This window comes from Mus musculus, chromosome 7 (genome assembly GCF_000001635.26).
Source record: "Mus musculus strain C57BL/6J chromosome 7, GRCm38.p6 C57BL/6J".
NCBI lineage: Eukaryota > Metazoa > Chordata > Mammalia > Rodentia > Muridae > Mus > Mus musculus.
The window spans coordinates 52,564,750-52,583,990 of record NC_000073.6 but is presented as its reverse complement, the minus strand read 5'-3'; positions in this window follow the sequence as shown (position 1 = coordinate 52,583,990).

Here is a 19,241-nt window from a genome sequence, read left to right as displayed (position 1 = left end):
AGAAAGAGCAGTGCCATCTGTATACTAGAGAGCCAGAGGTTCATTGTTCAGGTTGATGGTGCTCCTGCAGCTGAAACTGTATCATGCAGCCATGTTGGCAACCATGTCACACCTAACATAAATTATAAATTATATTTTTTCAAAAATTTCACATTAACATTTCAGAGAAATCCTGTTTATAACAATACAGATGGCTTTAGAGAAGAGTTGACATTGATGTCAAAAGTAAAACTTGAGTTGTGGGTTTTAGTACTAAATTAGCTTTGAAATAAGCTAATACTTTACTGTTTTACAGGATAGGATATTATGTTCTCACAGACAATTGATTACAGACAAAGTCAACATGTTGAAAACATCCACAAAGGGAATGAAGCAGAATGTAGCTACTTCATTCCTGAGGTCAGCTTGGCTGTGGTTAGACATTTGACTCTGTTTACTTAGAAACGTGTGCCACTGTAATCTTTCAGGAAGAAAATTTATGCAGTCCCCTACGATTTAGTCAATAAACTAATGAATTCTTGTCAACAGGAAAAAAAATTGCAAAATGTTGTTGGCTGAAATAACCAATTACTGCACAGTGCTACCCTCCACCACCACAGCACTCTTGTTATTTTTCATCTTGACATCAAGCCATGGGCTGTCCTGGCTCTGAACATTCCACTCTCCTGCCTTCCAACAATTTCAAGCTCATGTGTCCTGCCATGCTTGACTCGGCTGGAGCCTCTGGCCCCTGGCCATTCCACTAAAGTAGTGGGTGCTTAGCAGGATTTGGCTGGAGCCCTTATATTCCATCCCAACCCTCTGTCTGGAACACTGAAGCTCACATGCCCCTCTCTCAGCAGGGCTTCTTAGTCTCTCTGTGATCGGACTGACACTTGTGTACAGCTTTACGTCTTTAGTTGGGTAGACCAGAATTGAGTTGTTGGGCCCACACCAGGTTAGCTTGCTCTTCCTGTTCACTTCCTGATGTTTACAGGTTTCAGCTTTCCCTAGGGGCAGCTTTCCCATAAGCAATGGCCTCCTTTACAAAAAAAGATCAAAGCACCTCTTGTCCCACCCCTCTTGCACCCACCCCTAGCTATTTTTCTTAGGGAGGGTTTGTGCCTGTACTTGAGATATTTGGACTCTATGTCATATTTGAGTGTAGTATGAAAAATTTAGGTGTTGTTTTTCAACACAGCCCAATATTCACAGAAATAAGACTCAGAAACAAATATACTTACAAATACTTTGACCATGTAGCAACACACTTCTCTTACTAGATCATAACATAACTCCTTTATTCCTTTTTAAAATTTTGTATTGGTTATTTTATTGATTTACATTTCAAATGTTATACCCATTCCTGATTTCCCCTCCACAAAGCCCTTATCCTATACAACTCCCCTATTGCTTCTATGAGGGTGTTCCTCCACCCACCCACCTACCCACTCACTCTCTCCTCACCACCCTAGCATTCTGCAGGTGGGGCAGTCTCTGGATGGCCTTTCCCTCAGTCTCTGCCCCACTCTTTGTCCATATATTTCCTTTAAATAGGAGCAATTCTAAGTTAATATTTTTGATACTGGTGGGTGGCCCATCCCTCAACCAGGGGCCATGCCTAACCTCTGGATATGATCTCTACAGGTTCTCTCTCCTCTTTTTCTGGGTCTTTCAACTAATATCATCCCTGCTGTGTCCTGGGAGCTTCTTGTTTTCCTGTCATCTAGGACTTTCTGGTGGCCACCCCCTGTTCCCCATCCCTCACTGCTACACACCTCAGTCCAATTTCCTGACCCTCTGTACTTCTCCCCAGTCTCCTCCCACACCTGTTCTTGTGCCCCTTTCCCTCCCCTTCCTCTCTAGCTCCCAGGACCCTCTTTTTCCTGTCTTAGTTAGGGTTTCTATTCCTGCACAAACATCATGACCTAGAAGCAAGTTGGGGAGGAAAGAGTTTATTTGGCTTACATTTCCATACTGCTGTTGATCACCAAAGGATGCAGGACTGGAACTCAAGCAGGTCAGAAAGCAGGAGCTGATGCACAAGCTATGGAGGGATGTTCTTTACTGGCTTGCTTCCCCTGGCTTGCTCAGCCTGCTCTCTTATAGAACCAAGACTACCAGCCCAGAGATGGTCCCACTCATAAGGGGCCTTTCCCCCTTGATCACTAATTGAGAAAATGCCTTACAGTTAGATCTCATGAAGGCATTTTCTCAACTGAAGCTCCTTTCTCTGTGATAACTCCAGCTGTGTCAAGTTGACACACAAAACCAGCCAGTACAATTGACCCCTTGTCAACTTGACACACAAACACATCACTAGTAAGCCTCAACCCTTAATTTCTTATTCATCCCCAAGATCTAAGCAACTTTAAAAGTCCCACAGTCTTTACATATTAAAAGTCAATCCCTTTAAAATATCCAATGTCTTTTAGAATCCAAAGTCTTTTTACAGTTAAAAGTCTCTTAACTTTGGGCTCCACTAAAATAGTTTCTTCCTTCAAGAGGGAAAATATCAGAGCACAGTCACAATCAAAAGCAAAAATCAAACTCTAACCATCCAATGTCTGAGATCCAACTCATGGTCTTCTGGGCTCCTCCAAGGGCTTGGGTCACTTCTCCAGCCAGGCCCTTTGTAGCACAGGCGTCGTCCTCTAGGCTCCAGATGCCTGTACTCCACTGCTGCTGCTGCTCTTGGTGGTCATCTCATGGTACTGGCATCTCCAAAACACTGCATGACCCCTTCAGTCCTGTGCTGTCAATTGCAACTCAGGCTGCACCTTTAACAATGGCCTTCCATGGGCTCTCACAGTGCCGAGGCTCAGCTCCTCTGCATGACCCCTTCATTCCTTCAAACCAGTACCACCTGGGTGACCCTTACACATTACTAAGTTGCGCTGCAGCAGGAGTACAACCTTGGCTATCTCTGGAAAACAGCCTCTTTGTGCTTTCAGAAAACACTTCCCAGAAGATGTCACCTCAAAGATGCTGGTCTCTTCTTAATCACTGCTAATTTCTTAGCTCCAGCTAACCAGCATCAATAGTCCCAGTAATGCAAAGTTTTTGCTTTAGTAGTTCTGGTATCTTGTAAATCACAGCTGATTCTTCAGCCCCAGCTAACCAGAACTACTGAATCTTCACAATCAAAACAACAATGGCCCTGAAAAGAGTCTTTAATTTTCCCTCTGAAATTTCACAAGCCAGACCTCCATCTTCAGCAGTGTTTTCAACATTATCTTCCAAGCTCCTACACAACATCTGACAGAGCTCTTAACAACGAATGGATCTTAAAGTCCAAAGTTCCAAAGTCCTTCCACAGTCCTCCCCAAAACATGGTCAGGTTGTCACAGGAATACCCCACTATGCTGGTACCAATTTGTCTTAGTCAGAGTTTCTATTCCTACACAAACATCATGACCAAGAAGCAAATTGGGGAGGAAAGAGATTATTCGGCTTACATTTCCATACTGCTGTTGATCACCAAAGGATGCAGGACTGGAACTCAAGCAGGTCAGAAAGCAGGAGCTGATGCACAAGCTATGGAGGGATATTCTTTACTGGCTTGCTTCCCCTGGCTTGCTCAGCCTGCTGTCTTATAGAACCAAGACTACCAGCCCAGATATGGTCCCACTCACAAGGGGCCTTTCCCCCTTGATCACTAATTGAGAAAATGCCTTACAGTTGGATCTCATGAAGGCATTTCCTCAATTGAAGCTCCTTTCTCTGTGATAACTCCAGCTGTGTCAAGTTGACACACAAAACCAGCCAGTACGTTCCCTTCCTCCCCTGATTATTTTGTTCCCTTTTCTAAGTAAGAATGAAACATCCACACTTTAGTCATCCCTCTTCTTGAGCAAAGGTACAACACCCTTAGTCATCAGGTAAATGTAAATCAAAATGACCCTGAGAGTCTACCTCACACCACTCATAATGGTTAAGATCAAAAACTCAGGTGACAGCAGATGTTTGTGAGGATATGGACAAAGAGGAACACTCCTCCATTACTGGTGAGAGTGCAAGCTGGCACAACCACTGTGGAAATCAGTCTGGTGGTTCTTTAGAAAATTCAACATAGTACTACCTGAGAACCCAGCTATCCCACTCCTGGGGAATATACACAGAAGATGCTCCAACATATAACAAGGACACATGCTCCACTATGGATTTTATTAGAATATATAATCCCAAGTGAGGTAACCAAGTCACAAAATAACACACGTGGCATTAAGTGAATATTAGGAAAAAAGGTCAGAATAACCACAATACAACTCCTTTATTCTAGTCTACATTCTGCCATGTGGCTGGTTACCTGGGCTGAGGTACCACATATGCATCTCATCCCAACTTCCTGGAGGAATCACTTATGTCTGGCACTCTCCCAGAATCCTTTCTGCCTCCTGGGTATTCTACCTCCTACTTCCTGGCTAAGCTATAGGTCATCATGTTATTGACAGGTGCCTCATCCATACAAAAACAAGACAGTCTCCATACATTGCTTGTGTGAGATTATTTATTCCAAATGTTTTCATGGTGTAATTAACCTCAGGTTGGATTTTTTTTTTCTAGAAACTTTTGTAGTCCTGAACTTGTAGATAGAAATTGTTGAAATCTGGCTTTTTGATGGAATATTTTAGTCTCTCCATCTATGATGATTGAAAGTTTAGTCTTTCCATCTATGATGATGGTTTTAGTACTCTGGCCTTGTATCTGTCATTTCTTAGAATCTAAAGCATATAGTTTGGGTCATTCTAGCTTATAAAATCTCCATTGAGAATTTAGGTGTAATTGTAATGGGCCTGCCTTTATATGTTATGGTCTTTTCCATTACAGCTTTCATTTTTTTTTAATTCTATATGCTTATTGCTTTGATTATTACGTGGCAAGAGGACCTTCTCTTCTGATTCAATCTCTTTGTTGTTCTGTATGCTTCTTGTACCTTTATAGGCATCTGATTCTTTAGAAAATTTTTTTCTATCATTTTGTTCAAACATTTCTGTGCCTTTGAAGTTGTATTCTCCTTCCTTTCTTTTCCTATGCTTTTAGTTTGGGCCTTTTCACAATGTCATATATTTCCTGGATGTTCATGTCAGGAATTTTTTAAATGTAACATTTTCTTTCACTAATGTATCTACTTCTACTCATCACCTTAGATTCTCTCTTCTATCTTATTTATGCTATTGGGGAAGCTTGCTCTGTAGTTCCTGGTTGAATTCCTAAGTTTTTCATTTCCTGAAACTCCTAAGTTATATTTTCTTTATTGGTTCGTTTTTTTTTTCATTTTCAGCTCTGAACAGACTTATTTGTTTTCTTCTGCTGTTTGTATTTTCCTAGATTTCTTTAAGAGATTTGGTCATTTCTTCTTTAAGTGTCTTGCTAATCTTCGTACAGGGGGTTTTAAGGTCTTTTTCTTGTGTTTCAGTTATGTTGGCATATCCTGCACCTGCTCTTGTAGGTTATTAAGATCAAGTGGAGGCACATTGCCTTGGCTATTATTTCTTGTGTTTTTACATAGGTGTCTAAGAGTCTGGGGTTGTGATGATTATAAGTTTAAGTGCTGATACTAGATTTGTCTTTTTGGGGGGGGGATGGATGCTTTACTCCTTGCTTTCTGTTTTCTTTCTGGATTTTCAGAGTATAATGGCTAAGTCTTACATGGTAGCAAATTCTCTTTGGATCTGATATTTGAGGTTTCTTGGCTTCCAAGTAAAATGTATTTCTGAGTATTGAGAACTGACCCTTAGTCATGTGGCTAGGCAAGAGATTTGAAAGGATTCACAGGAGCGAGGAGAGCAGAGTGTTTAAGTATGATGAGCTCATTATGTTTCTTTGGAATTAGGGGAGAGCATGAAGAAAGTTCACCCAAGATCCTCTGCTTTGGCACTGAGGTGTGAGGGTAAATCTAGAAAAACAAAGGAAAGAAGATCCGAGGACTGCCTACTGCTTTCTCTGGTAAGATTTATTTGTGGGTTAGCATGGAGTGCCTATGCCAGCTGGTGGCTGTGACAAAGCACCAACTGGGGGAGAGAGAGGTTAGAAAGTCTGTTGAATCCACAAAAAATATGGACAGAGAGTAAAGGAAGGCAACAGCAGGAGATCTCTTGCAGAAATGGAAATGGCATTTGGGGAATGGATCTGGGGAACAGAGAACAAGCTACATGTTTTAAACTAATTTTACTTAAAGATTTTACAGATATTTTTTTTAACCAAACCAAATGAACTTACAAAGCCTGAGTAACATTTTAATGCAACTTATCAATTCTTATCAGTGTGGAACAAATAATCAACAATGTATTTTATAGAGTGGCACAATAATTTTTGTAGCCTTTCTATTAATAAATTGGTTAAGACTTATCTACTACATCGTTATTAAGTATGTAATTTCTTATAAGCTGCAAGGTATTAATCATTATGGAAAATTATGACATGCACAAATTTCTATACCATTGCCTTTTAGATACATTTTCAGTAGAAGATAAGCAGGAAGGAAGGATAAGTAACAGATAAGACTTTAAGATAACAAATTCTGTGAGCTTTAGAAGCAGTATGATTTAAGAAGTCAATAACCTACTCTGCTTCACATGTTATATTTCTTATAAAATTTAACCAAGTATCTCCAGAAACAATTTAAAAAGTAGAGCCAAATCCTAGTAGTGATAGGCAGATAAAAGTGTACTCAATTGATATGGCCCCAAATACTTTATAAGTAATGAGGTTGCATTTTTCTGGAAACTTTTAATTAAAATGATGATGTTCAACTTGTGGTTGAGTAATAATATATCATAAACAAATTTTTTGTTGTTTTTTCAAGACAGGGTTTTTCTGTGTAGCCCTGGCTGTCCTGGAACTCACTCTGTAGACCAGGCTGGCCTCTGCCTCCTAAGTGCTGGGATTCAAGGCGTGTGCCACCACTGCCCAGCTATCACAAACAATTATAAGGTGGTTACTATTGTATTTTATCTAGAGTTATGTTTAAACGTTGCTCTTTTTAGTTTACTGACCATGAAAGTGAAGCATTCATTTAAAAGTTGATCACATAAGCAGGAGAAGACTATATCATCCATACACTGAATGGCCAATACCTTAGGAATGTAATCAGCACCAGCTTAAGTGCTTTTTGTCCTCATTGCAATTGTTCCTGTGTTTGAAGTAAAGCTTTTCTTTTAATGTTTCCCTCTTGAAGGGAACATTATCAATCTGTACTGAGTTGTTCCCACTATCAGGGACAAGAAAGAGCATGGACATAACAGAACAAGCTAACAAACAACAAAGCTCTGAGGCAGCAGAGTTCTAGCTCATGTTACAGCAGTGAGTGTTGCTCCTTGAAATTCAGATTTTGTATTCGGAAGCCCCCTCTCAAAGTTCCCAAGCTCAGGGTTTAGTCAGGCATTGGTGGCTGGGACAGAGAGCTTGCAGATACAGCCGCATTCCTTGGGAGCATGGGCTGATAATGCACATGGCTGTCCTGGACGCTGATTGGCTGTGGAGTCCATTTGCCTCACTCTGTTCTCATAGGTTAGCAGAAAATTACCCCACTCTGCGTTTTCTCTTCTCCTTCTTGGATGCTATAAGCAATGTATTACTGTCTCCAGCTTTCAAAATAATTAACAGAGATTTTTATCTCCCTTTTCATGGGCCCCGTTCCTTTGCATATATAATTGCAGAACTGTTGCTCTGAATATTTTGATCGTTTAGCATTTAATACTTTGCTGTCTTAACAAACATTACAATATTTTATAAAATGCTTTGTCTCAAACGATTCAGAAGAAACCATGTTAATTCCACTTTCTCACTAGCAGTCGCTACCCTTTCAGTGAGAGACCAAGTTTCCTATCCCCCTAATTTCTATTTGAAGACAAAAATCTTAATTCTTTTTCAAAAACTCCGCCCATCATGTTTGGCTTTCCTGCTGTGGGGGTCCCTGCAATCATCAGAGGCCAGCTGTAAAATGATAAACAAAGAGGTAAGACTGAGCATTGGTTCGAATTTCTGTAGGTTGATAATAGCAGGATTATTTTAGTCATATAACCACAGTGCAATTTGGGGGAAAAAATTCCTGATTATGGGATGGGAGAAAATTGGGACAAGGAGAATCCTATCTAAAGCAAGACTGGGTCCAATCTTGTGCAAACCAGGAAATTTCCATCTGAGAGTGGTAAGAAATGGAATCACTATTTCTCCTGCCTTGGGCCTTAACATCCAAGTGCCCAGAGCCCTGTGCCTTCAACCTTTCTCCACACCAAAGGAAGTCATGTAGTCACAGTCAGGTTAAACTCCCCCTCCCCTTATCTGATCAAGTCCATCATACACCTAAAATTCCTTCTAATGCAAATGAAACATCCTCATTACCTTCGTCCTGACCAATGGTGTAACCCACCCTGGTATCCCCTTCTCACCTCCAAAGGTTTAAAAAGCCTAAAAAGAGCATCTCCTTAAAGCCAGTCTCTGGAGAAGTCTGTTTCTCATTGTGATCTCTCACAGTCTGAGGTCTCCACTGTCCTAGAGTTCCCTCTTTAAATCCACTGGCTGTGGTTGTGAGCTGGAGCAGTGTGAGAAGTACATCTGATGACAATTTACTTAGTTCTGTTTGCACAGCAAAGCTTAAGACATGTTTACATTGAAACTCTTTCCAAAGCACATGTGGCTTTTTCAATACAGGAAGGTTCTGTTGATTTAGAAACGATTCCCAAGAAAAGAATCTAGGGCGACTGGCTCAGGTAAACATAATAGCATGTGGGATTCAGAATTGGCCTGGTCCTAAAATACCACAGATGTTATTTATGTTGATGCAAATTATAAGTGAAATCTCTTATAAGAAGGGTTTTTATAGGCTGAGATTTGAGGGGGCACAAGTCTGGAATAAACAAACAATATCCTAGTACATCCATGTGAAGGTTGGCACTCCAGATAGAAAAACATTACCAGGTTGTATACTCCAATCTCTCTCAGCATTCTAGGTAGAAGACAGGTAAAAAGTCCCTTTCTTTGAAGAGACAGGCATTTGTATTCAACATTTCCTAGCTTTCCCTGGAGCTTATGGGTATGCACAAGGACCTCTTGCCCTCCACAATTTAATTGAGTTGAAGAAAGAATACAGAATGAGGACACAAAGTATTTTAAAAGAACAAGTATTTACAAAGGGATTTTACCCATGCATAATGCAATAAGTAGACAAATAAATAAAGTGAAGGGCAATAAGATGTCTAACTGGATAAAGATTCCTCCCATCAAGTCAGACAACCTTACCATTAGCTTCACTCATGACCCATGTGGGTATAGGAAGGAGCACTATTGATAAGTGTCCCCAGACTTCAACATCTACACTACAGCATGAGTCCCCAAATGCACACACAAAAATAAACGAAACAAATAAAAATGTAGTGATTCTTTTGTTTGACTGAGTTATCACAGCTTCTGCTAGTAATAGTATAAACTGACAGATTTGATTTAGCTGTCAATCCTGAGACACCATAAAATGTCCTACTGTGGTAGTAGCCTTCTTGATGTCTCTTACATTTTTTAAGTGTAATCCAACATATGAACAAACTGAAATTAAAAGAAAAACACATAAACCTCTAAGAAGATGAAAAAATGTTAATAAAATCTAATACCACTTCATGATAAAAGTCCCAGGGAGATTAGGGATACAAGGTATGTACCTTAACATAAGAAAGGGAATTTGCAGCAAGACTATAGCTACCATAAAATTAAATGAAAACAAATTCAAAGCAAGTACAGTAAAATCAAGTACAGGGCAAGGCTGTCTATTCTCTTCTTATCAAATCAATATAATACTTGAGCCCTATAGTCTTTTTTTTTTTTTTTTTTTTTTTTTTTTTTGGTTTTTGGTTTTTGGTTTTTGGTTTTTTGATTTGTTTTGAGACAGGGTTTCTGGGTTTCTGTGTGTAGCCTTGGCTGTTGTGGAACTCACTATGTAGACCAGACTGGCCTTGAACTCAGAAATCTGCCTGCCTCTGCTACGCACAGGCTGGGATTAAAGGTGTGCGCCACCACTGCCCAGGAAGTGCTGGAGTCATAGATAAAGCAATATCATAAGCTGAAGGGGATACAAGTTGGAAAATAAGAAATCAAAGCTTTGTTATTTAAAAATAATATAATAATACAAATAGGTGTCCCTAAAAATTCCATTGGTAAACTCTTAGAGCTGAAAGATATCTTCAGCAAAATGGCTAGACACAAAATTAAGTCACAAAAAAACAATAGCTCTTCTATTTAAAAATGGCAAACAGAGAAAGAAATCATGAAATTGACATATTTCACAATAGCTCTTTTTTTAAAATTTAAGTTTATCTGTAATTCATTTTTTTGATACTACATATTCCATTTCCCCACGCCCTATCCACTGTCAGACTGCTCCACATTCTACACCTCCTCCCTACCTCACTCCTTCTCCACGTGGATGCAAACTCCCTGGGGCCCCCAGTCTCTTGAGGGTTAGATGCATCATCTCTGAATGAACACAGACCGGGAAGTTATCTACTGTATCTGTGTTGGGGGCCTCATATCAGCTGACGTGCACTGTGTGTTTGGTGGTCCAGTGTTTGAGAGATTTCAGGAATCCAGGTTAATTGAGACTGCTGATCCTCCTACAGAATCACCCTCCTCCTCAGCTTCTTTCACCCTTCCCTAATTCAACAACAGGGGTCAGCTGCTTCTGTCCATTTGTTGGGTGCGAATAACTGCATCTGACTCTTTCAGCTGGCTGTTGGGTCTTTTGATGGGCAGTCATGACAGATCCCTTTTTGTGAGCTTTCTATAGTCTCAGTAATAATGTTATGCCTTAGGACTGCCTCTTGAGCTAGATCCCACTTTGGGCCTGTCTCTGGACCCTCTTTTCCTCAGGCTCCTCTCTATTTCCATCCCTGTAATTCTTTCAGACAGAAACAATTATGGGTCAGAGGTGTGACTGTGGGATGGCAATCCCATTCCTCACTTGATGTCCTGTCTTTCTGCTGGAGGTCAGCTCTATAAGTTCCCTCTCCCTACTGTCAGACATTTCATCTAAAGTCCCTCCCTGTGAGTCCCGGGATTCTCTCACCTCCCAGGTCTCTGGAGCATTCTGGGGAACCCCTCCAACCTCCTATTTCCTGAGGTTGCCTGTTTCCATTCTTTCTGATGGCACTCAGGGCTTCAGTCCTTTTTCCTCACCCAATACCAGATCAGGTTCCCCTCTACCTGCAACTGTCTCACCACCCAAGTCCTTCCCTCTCTCCCCACTTGAGATTGCTTTCTTCTCTCTCCCAAGTGAGACTGAGGCTTTCTTACTTGGGCACTTCAGCTTGTTGAACCTTTTGAATTCTGTGGACTGATCCTCTTGTATTCTGTATGGGTTTTTTTTCTTTTTTTAATTTCTCTTTCTTTCCTTCTTTCTTTCATTCTCTCTCTCTTTTCTTTTCTCTTTCTTTTCTCTATTATCCACTTATTAGTGAGTGCATACCATGCATGTCCTTTTGGGTCTGAGTTACCTCACTCAGGATGATATTTTCTAGTCCAATACATTTGCTTGCAAAAGCCAGGATGGCCTCATTCTTAATAGCTGAATGGTATTCCATTGTGTAAATCAACCACATTTTCTGTAACCATTTTTCTGTCATGGGACATCTAGTTTGTTTCCAGCTTCTGGCTATCACAAATAAGGCTGCTATGATCATAGTTCTCAATGCCCAGCTTAACCTTAGAGTCCTGACTACTCATCATCACTACCTCTTTTTCACCTCTTCCTCAAGCATGGATGAAATTTCTAAGCTTATACTTGCTTTACTGGTCATGCTCTAAGTTTGCATTTGGAAGTTTGTTCGAAGGGAAATTTATTCCCAGAATTTATGAACAATTGTTGTAATAGTTGGAAGGGTTTCTTGTTAGATACCACACTAAATATTTCCAAATCTACCGCATTGATACTAATGTAAGGATTTATAATTGAAAGTATTCTTCAGTTACACTGATAACCAAGTCTCAGCTATGCAATAATGATACTATTTACTAAATTAGATAAAAGGATCATAAACATAAAATATCTCAGGTGGAACAGTTAAAATTAATAAATAAGAAAAGATTTATATAAGCTATTATTTAAACCTTGCCCTATGGTTTATCAATTAAGTTGATTTTGAATATAAGATTATGAACAAAAGGAAACTAAGTACTAAGAAGAGGAGGAAGCAAGACTGAAGGAGATCATGTGAATATGTTAATGATGTGAACTGCAACACTAAATCTACATAGATTTTTGTGCCTCCCTAGGGATACAACACTAAGAGTTTCCAGGAAAAAAAATAGTATGTTCAAATATTTTAATACAGATTTTATAACCTATGAATATAAAGAAGAAGAAGTAAAAGGAGGAGAAGAAGAGAAACCATGATAATTTCTGCATTACTTACTTACAAGGGGCTAAGTAGGCAGTCAGGGAATGACCTTCTCAGTGCAGGTTACCTATATAACTGAGAAAATGACGAGATGAAACTGTTTTTAGAAGTTTGCCAGCTGCATCCCATTATATACTTGCCAACTACTAATGGGTGACATTTCCAGATTTTCCAGCTAGCATGAATTCAGTGAATATTTCTGTATATGTGAACTCACACATATGTTGGAGTTGTAACAGTTCATGTGCTTGTAAGATAGCAATGGTTGATATCTCTATACTCTGAACACTTCAAATAATTATCTTCAACTATGTGTGTATTACGACAATTCATACCCATATCAGTCATATTGGAGAAAAATCCATTTCTGTCTTACTGACTCTTAGAATCAACACTGATCATATCAAGGCTTCGGATCATTCACCAAACCACACATTATGTGTGTTGTGTGATCCTATGTGGGAGCTTATTTTCAGGCCTCATACAATTTATCTGTGATTCTCTTCAGTTTCTCTTGAAATAAATCTGGGTTTTTCTGTGCCTTGAACACGTCGAGGAAACTAGCTATCATATGAATTTAGTTTGGGTTTCATTGGAATGTCATTTTGGTCTCTTCAATAGTTCAAGGAATGCTCTAATTTCTCAGAATTCAGGAGTAAAAAAAAATGGTGTGTGTGTGTGTGTGTGTGTGTGTGTGTGTGTGTGTGTGTGTTAGTAATTATACAGTGTGTCTGCACATTTGCTGTGGAGGTCAGAGGATTCTCAAATTTCATTTATTGGAAACCATCACCTTGGTGTTGTTTTGTGGTTGAGATTGTCTGTCTGTCTGTCTGTGATGCAAGGTCTGCCACTTGGACCTGAGGCTGTGGTATTATGTGAGAGAGGCTGGAGTAAAAGTACCAGGGATCCTCCTGGCCCCTTTACTGAGCACTGGGATTACTAGGATTGCAACTATGCCCAGGTTTTACATGGATTCTCGGCACAGAACGCTGTTTCTTCCTACCTGTCTGGAGAGTTTTTTACCCACTGAGGCATATGTACATTCCCTTGTGTATGTATACCAAGGTAGTAAACATAAATCCTACTAGAACAGGTATGATGGCATGTTTGTTTCCATAACTACAGGCGTGTAAAAGTTAGATGAGCCAACTGGAATAGCATGGATATATCAAAAATATTCCATAAAGAGCCAAACTGCAATATATCAGGAGAGAGGAAACTTTTGTTAATGCAAACATTTAGGATTTTATGCACAAGCTTGCTCACTAATCCTACTTCATATCCCTGGTAACCAACAGGGAAGCGACATCATCCCAACCTCTCCGAGTCTACTACTTCGCTTGTCAAGATCACCAGAGGGAGTGATGATAGATGCTGTCCTTCATTTAGATCCGTACTGTCTGAATATGGGTAAAGGGACTGATCCTCCACAGTGATAGAAAGATATAACATTAGATTAAACAACACAATCACAGTGAAATCTGTAAACTATTTTATCCAGATCCAGAAACAGAAAAGCTATCTCATTTATAAACATTTACAATTAAAAAAAAAAAAAGAATTACTGAGGTAAGAAAACCTATAAGTTTGGCTCTTGAATTGATTATAAATAACAAATGCCAGGGCATGTTAAGGATTTGTACTCTCACACTTCTCTCCATTTCAGAGACAGGATTGCCTAGGTTCGGAGTAGGTGTCATTTGTTCTAAGACTGTTAGTTCCCTTTACTTGGAGACAGGACTTAATTTTATTCCACCACATTCCCCTTATCACTACTGAGCCTGCTCTCAAGTATGAAAGACATTAGCTATAATTTTTTCAACATCATCCCAGACAATTCCTGTCCTAACACTCCATGATTAATGTTATCTTGGTGCAGGCAGATCAACCAAAGTAATAATAAAGATGGGTCAGCAATAACTGGACTCTCATAAAAATGTTCACATTCCTAGGCTCATCCCAGAGTATGAAGATGCATTTATGAAAATATAGCATATACATTTTAAAAATATTAAGGAAGCTCAGTATTTAATAATAGGATAATTTTCTGGACTATGCATAAAACAAGAGAATAAACACTGACACTCCTTTGAGTTGTTAGTAGACCTAATCTATATTTAGATATTATGCTTATTATAATCCAAATTTGGTATATTTGAGATGTTTTGGCACCTAAAAAATATTATACATATTACCTCAGTGGAGAAATTTAAAATTAAATAATAAAGATATTTGTCAAATAACTTCATAAAATGAATCTTAAACCTCAAGCAGGATATATTGTCATTACAATGATGTCGGTTTCTGTCTGCAATTGTTTTTGCTCCCAGTATTTAAGGTACTGTGGGTCAGATCTTAAATACCCAGATAAGGTAACTATGCTCACCATTACGTCAGTGCACATAGAAATGCCCGCACAGCATGTCTTCTACATCTATCCTTCCACGTTGTTGGATTACAAATGTTGGCTTTCTTTGAATCTGAAGGATTACTTTTTATTAACTCATTTTATCAGGGTTTTCTCTCTCCCAACTTCTGTTTTGCTGGGTGTAGTGTTTTTGTTGTTGTTGTTTTGGTTTTCTGTTGTTTTGTTTTGTTTTTATCTTATGAAGATTTACTTTTGCACTCTCTGGTTTCACTGTGAAGGAAAAATCCTCTGAGTACTGAAAAAAAAAAAACTACTGAGAGAGTGAGGGGGTTTTGCACATGGGCTTTCCTTCATGCAATTATCAGGGAGAGAAAACCCATGGAGCATTTGAAGAAAGCCTTGAATGCAAAGCATATGTCAAGGTGTTGTGCTCACTAAGACTTTTGATGTTACTACTGTTGGAATGATTATTCCCTGACAGTCATTCTGCTTTTCTTAAAAAACACATATCTATTTCAAGCTGAAAAAAATAGAAAATATCATTGATGAAGTAAAGTGCTCTGAAAGTAAGCAGCAATCACATTACAAACAGCAGAAACCATCAGTCTCCCAGTATAAAACATAAAATAAAACTGTTTCCTGCAGTAAAAGGGAAGGAACAAAGAGCAAGAGTGAAAAGTGATTTCTATCTCACAGTTATCTAGAGTTCCTACGGAGGATGATTGTGAGTCACAGCAGGTGGAGGAGAGGACCTTATATTCATCACTGCAAAGAGATGCCCATTGGACACGCAAACTTTATATGCCCCAGTACAGGGGAATGCCAGGGCCAAAAAGTGGGAGTGGGTGGGTAGGGGAGTGGGGGGGGGGGGTATGGGGGACTTTGGGATAGCATTGGAAATGTAAATGAGGAAAATACCTAATAAAAAGTATTTAAAGAAAAAAGAAAAACAAGGAAGCCAGTGAGAGATCACGGGGAAGGAAGACACACACACACACACACACACACACACACACACACACACACACACACACACAGAGAGAGAGAGAGAGAGAGAGAGAGAGAGAGAGAGAGAGAGAGAGAGAGAGCGAGCCTAAAATGTATAACATGCATCTGCATTTCTGAGTTCACTCCACTAGTAGGCAGCCAGACTGTGGAACCAAGACAAGCATTCATGTAGATGATGGATGAGAAAAATGTAACATACATACAAATAACACAGATATGCATGTGGAGAGCCGCAATAACATTTACCATCTTAAGATGGCGCTGGCTCTGCAGTGCCTTATGCCACCTAAACAAAGAACAAGCTATATGCGCATGTGATAAAAGCAAAAACCCGCCAAAAGTCACCAGCCCATTTCCGGGGCACTGGTCCATCCCCCAGGGCACTAGCCCAACCCCTGGGGCGTTTAGCCTATCCCTAGGGTGCATGAGATTCGTGGGTGTAGCTACCAGTCCTAGTTTAGACAAGTCACCAAAAAGTATTTAAGCCACACACTTTCTGAGCCTTCTTTGTCTACCTCAATACGTTATGAAGTAAAGTTAACCACGGAAGAATCTGGCGTCCTGTGTCTGTTTCTGCTGGCGGGAACAGGCTCAGGATAATGCATATATCTGAGTGTCACCCAAGGAGAGATAGTTGTGCACTATACACTTCAGCAAAGAAAGATTCTGTTACTTGCACAAAATGCATAGAGTTAGAGCACAATATAGGAAAAAAATTGAACCACACATAAAAAGGGGAGGATTGCATTATAATACTCACATGAGGTTTTCAAACAGAGATGAAGTTAGTAATATTGTACCATACATATTTTTATAATCACGAAAATATCACATTATACCCTAAAATATGTTTATATTTATTTTTCAATTCATAAGTAAAACTACAATTAAACTGAAATAATAATTATGTCACTTTCATTCAACAAAGGCTTCTTTCCTTAGAGAGTACACATTCTAGATTCTTTCCTTAAACTGACACCCTAAAAATGCAACCTTCCTGTGATCTATGTTTTCTGTACTCAGTGGAATAAATTGCCTGTCACACAGCAGCATTGCTAATGAGTTCTGGCAAAGATTTCAGATTCTTCCAAAAGTGTTCCTTTTAGAGCTTTAACTATATGAATAAAGAGAAGATTTTCAAAAATATTTATCCCCACTTTCTTCTTTCCCAAGCCATGCTATCCTGTATTGCTCTGTGTTAACAGTTGATTTGTTTTTCTTAACTCTAGGATCTGATAAGGGAAATGGGAATAGAGTTCAGAATTTTGGAAGAGATGTGTCATTTATCCTCAGAGACAAGTCACTCTCTGTACTGAGGTGTGAAGTGTTTGATTAGTACAAACAGAGGTAGCTGATACTTTAAACTGGAAGGCTGCAACCACATCTGACAAGATGAAGAGGTGTGGGTTCTTATCAAAACGCAGACAGATATAGTAACTGTGGGAGTGCTAGGACTTTATCCTTACTTATTATGCCTTTCTGTGGGGATGCATCCTGTTCTCACTGCCTCAACCACTTGTCCACATACAATTGAATATACACTTCAGAGAGTCCTCTGAGACACCATGCATGTGATCTGTGACACAGTTTCACTGAGGACATGAGATAAAATATTTTCAGAGACATCTTACACAGGGCAGGCAGGCCCAGTCACACTGCAATTGGAAGACTAGCCATTTGTATTTTCTTTTCTGCATTGTTTTAATAGACAAAGTAATGCAACACATTTGAAAGCTGAGTTTGCAGCTCAATGTTTCCAATTTTATGTAATTCTTTTTGAAACAGAGAAAGAAACCTGTATTAAGGGAAAATCTGTCATTGTTTATATATGTCCAATTGTTTCTCCTCAGGCTTTATAAGTAATCTTTCCTCTACAAAGTAGGCTTCTCCCTGTCAGTCTATAAAACTAATATTTGACCACACTATGTTAGTGATATAAGTTGAGATCCAATGGTACATGGATGGGTACGTAGATACATGCACATCACCCTGCAAACAAATTTGGTGCTAGAAAATCTTGTTTAACTATACCTAAATTGAGAGGTCCCTTGTTTGGAATTCATCAATATCTGCATCATCATGATTTTAACACACACACACATTTTCATGCATGAAGAAAGCTGAGTTTTTTTCAATTTGATATTGATAAGATATTATTACTATGACTGGAAACACAGAGACTAGAATCACTAATCAAATTTAAGAACAGCATATATATTTCCTTTAATACTTTTCATATTTTCATCTGTGATCACTAAGCTATCCTTTCATGAGTTGACCGCATCCCCCTTCATCCAGGAGAAGAGGCTTAAGCATTTCTGGAAGAACGTTACCACATGACTAGCTCTAACATCATTCAAAACTCTGTTATCCATAATGTTGATTTTTAGAAGCTCATCACTAACTGCACTCTTGTTTGATGTTTTAACACCTGCCAAGTCTAAGTGTCTCCAGGACATTGATCTTTTAAATTACATAGAAATTGATGCTAAAGATCACAAAAGAGACAAATAAGTGGAAATCAAAGAAATTCCCAGTTACTATGTGTCCTATCAATCAAAACCTTCAGTGAGCTGAAAGTTTTGGTCAGGCTTCAGATGTTTTTTATATCTCCCTATGCCACAGTAACTCTAACACTCACTTAATAATACAATAATAATATACAAAACTCAGCACTTGCTGAAAATTCACTATTACAACTCATTAGAACACCAGTTTCATCAAATAAAGGAAAACAAGATTCATATTTTTAATAGGACTAAAATAGAAAATTAGGAGTAATTTTTGTGTTGCTGGCCATAGATGGTTTAAACATGGCAGACTTATTATCCTGACATAATTCAGTTATAGCACCATTAATTTTGCCAGAAACATAATGAAAACTTTTACTTCATTCTATAAATTCAATAATATTCAAAATATCTCTTAAAATATATTTGATTTCTTAAACTTCCCAAAAATTTCAATTAGATATTTTCTTTGTTTACATTTCAAATTTTAATCCCTTTTCCCATTTCCCTTCCACACTCCCCAATTCTTTCTCCCCTCCCCATGATCACTAACCTACCCACTCCCATGCCCCTGTCCTGGGATTCCTCTACACTGGGGCATTAAGCTTTCACAAGACCAAGAGCCTCTCCTTGATGTCCCACAAGGCTATCCTCTGCTACATATGTGGCTGGAGCCATGGGTCCCTCCATGTGTACTCTTTGGTAGGTGTTGTAGTCCCTGGGAGCTCTGGGGTTATTGGTCAGTTCATATTGTCCCTCCTATGCGGCTGGACCCCCTTCAGCTCCTTGGGTCCTTTCTCTAGCTCCTTCATTGGGGACCCTGTGCTCAGTTCAATGGTTGGCTGAGAGCATCTGCCTCTGTATTTGTCAGGTTCTGGCAGAGCCTCTCAGGAGACATCTTTATCAGGCTCCTGTCAGCAAGCATGTCTTGGCACCCAAAGTAGAGTTTGGTTTTGGTAGCTATATATGGGATGGGTCCCCAGGTGGGGC